Genomic DNA, 2,659 nt, shown 5'->3' with positions numbered 1-2,659 from the left:
CCCCCCCCCCCCCAACAAATGAACAAATGTAGCCAGATGGGTCACTTGCTTGCTCATGCTTGGGTTGAGTGGGAACACACCTTCACCTTAATTATAGGCATCTGCCAATATAAGGCCATGCAGGCTTTTTTCCCATTCATCGCTCCTTTGCCTTCATGTATATCATTGAGCACTAATATACACAGCAAATCCATGCCCAAATTAACAGTCAGATTTGATTTCAGCTCTATTAAAGTGTCCATGTGGGTCCACACCAGTGGTTAATTTAACTCTTTTTGTAGAGTTGGTACATTAACTCTGATTTGGTGTTAAATATCAAATCTGTCTGGAGTTGATAATTTAACACCTATTAACATTAACTATGTGTTAAGAGTTTATATAGATAAATACGATACTCTCACAGAGTATCTTACTTTAACTACATAAAAGTTATCTTCTAATAAATGCTGAAAGGTGTAAAGGTTAGAAATTCCTTGGAAATAAACATTTATTAAAAAGAGGCTGTTTTTCTGAAAAAACATTTATTCTGAACTATGCACCATAATTTCAAAACAAAATTTATACAAAATTAAAAATTTCCCGCTCACCCCTGCTGGCGGCCTATCCTTCAAGCTCAGGTCCTCTACCAGAGGCCTGAGAGCTTGAGGGTCCTGCTGTCTTACTTGTTCCCAGGACTGCGCTCTTCTGGACAGAGATCTCCGATGCTGTTCCTGGGATCTGCTGGAGCCACTCACCTAGCTTGGGAGTTAACGCACCGAGTGCTCCGATTACCACTGGGACCACCGTCACCTTCACCCTCCACATCTTCTCGAGCTCTTCTCTGACCACTTGGTATTTCTCAAGCTTCTCATGTTCCTTCTTTCTGATGTTGCTGTATTTGGCGCAGATGTCTCTGTACACAGTCGGCGACCTTTCTGATGATGAGTGCCATCGAAAATTTCCTCAGAAGTCAATGTGCCATTTGATTGCATTAGCAGGGCTGCACTGGGACAAAAAATCGGCCCGGGCATTTTGACTAGCCCATCAGGTATTATAGTAAAAGACATAAAGCCTTTGAACGGAAACAAATGCAGTTGTGACAGTGATGTACACTGTCTTGTTGGTATATGTATGATACATACTCTTAGGGAAGAGGAAGCAGGTTGTCTCTGTCTGTCATTGTCAGTGTTTTAACTTATTTTATTTCATTCTTTTATTTTTATAGCATCGGCTTGTGCTTTGTGGAACTTCTTTTAACGAAGATGGGTTTTGTATTTCGCATGGTTTTATTGGCAATCCTAAGAGTTGTTTGGAGTCATTGCTACTCACAAAAAATTACACACTCACGGGAGTTTCTTCTGGATCTTCTGTTCTTGGGGACTTTAATCGCTACGACTTGAAGGAAACACTGAGCAGTTTTTATCAGTATGTGAACTGTCCCACACGCTTCAATAAGACTCTGGATCTATGTTACGGTTCCATAAAAGGTGCGTATACATCTGTGGCTGGCCCCGCCCTCGGATCCTCGGATCACAACACGGTGCATCTTCTGCCAGTTTACAAGACTGTACTGAGAAGAGAGAAGGTGAGGAGACACCACATAAAGGTTTGGAGTGACGACGCCTCTTTATCCCTGCAGATCTGCTTTGACTGTACAGACTGGTCGGTGTTTAGAATCATGTAGAGATATTAATGAACTCACTGACGTCTGCAGCTATATCTCCTATTGCAGAGACATGATTATCCCCTCAAAGGTTGTGCATTTTTTCCCTAATAACAAACCATGGTCTTCAAAAGCTCTTATGAGGCTGATTCATGAAAGGAAAAAAGCTTTTATTAAAGGGAATATCTTGAAAGTGAGAGAGTTTAGGAAGGAGATTAGATCAGAAATTAAAAAAGCCAAAATAAAATACAAGGATAAGGTAGAGGCGGAGATGGGTAGCAATAACTTAAGGGTTGCCTGGGCAGGCATGAAACACATGACTGGTCACTGTCACAGTGACTGTAATAAGATAAGTCTCCCTGGTTTTAGTTCAGACTCTCAGTTAGCCAATGAGCTGAATAGATTTTATTTGAGATTTAATGACAATTATAATTTAAGGAATACACGTGATTTCCTAATAGAGAAATCCCGTGTATCCCCCCCAGCTTTAGTCTTTAATGAAAGAAGGGTGGAAAATCTTTTTAAAATGAGTAAGACTAATAAAAGTCCAGGTCCTGATAATATTTGTGGCCAGGTGCTTAGAACATGTGCTGAGCAATTATGCAGTATTGTTTATTACATCTTTTTTTTATCACTTCAGCAACAGAAGGTTCCAGAGGTATGAAAAAAATTAATTATTTCTCCAGTTGCTAGGACCACAAAACCTACATCATTAAATGATTTTGGGCCTGTCGCTCTAACATCCCTAGTGATGAAGTCCTTTGAAAAACTTGTCAGGAAGGAGATCCTGCAGCAAGTAGAGAAGCTTATGGATCCACTACAATTTGCATACAGGCCTTGTAGAGGTGTTGATGATGCAGTGGTCACTCTGTTGAACTTCCTCTATCGCCATCTTGATGGCGCCAAAGCTCATGCTCGGCTCTTATTTATTGATTTTTCTTCAGCTTTTAATACTATCCAGCCACATCTGTTGGTTGATAAACTTCTTAACCAGTTGATTTTAATCTCGTTGGTTGG

The sequence above is a fragment of the Haplochromis burtoni genome, unplaced genomic scaffold, assembly GCF_018398535.1.
Source record: "Haplochromis burtoni strain Fernald_Lab_line unplaced genomic scaffold, NCSU_Asbu1 Contig_838, whole genome shotgun sequence".
Classification (NCBI taxonomy): Eukaryota; Metazoa; Chordata; class Actinopteri; order Cichliformes; family Cichlidae; genus Haplochromis; species Haplochromis burtoni.
The sequence above is the reverse complement of the archived record's forward strand: the minus strand, read 5'-3'. Positions refer to the sequence as shown.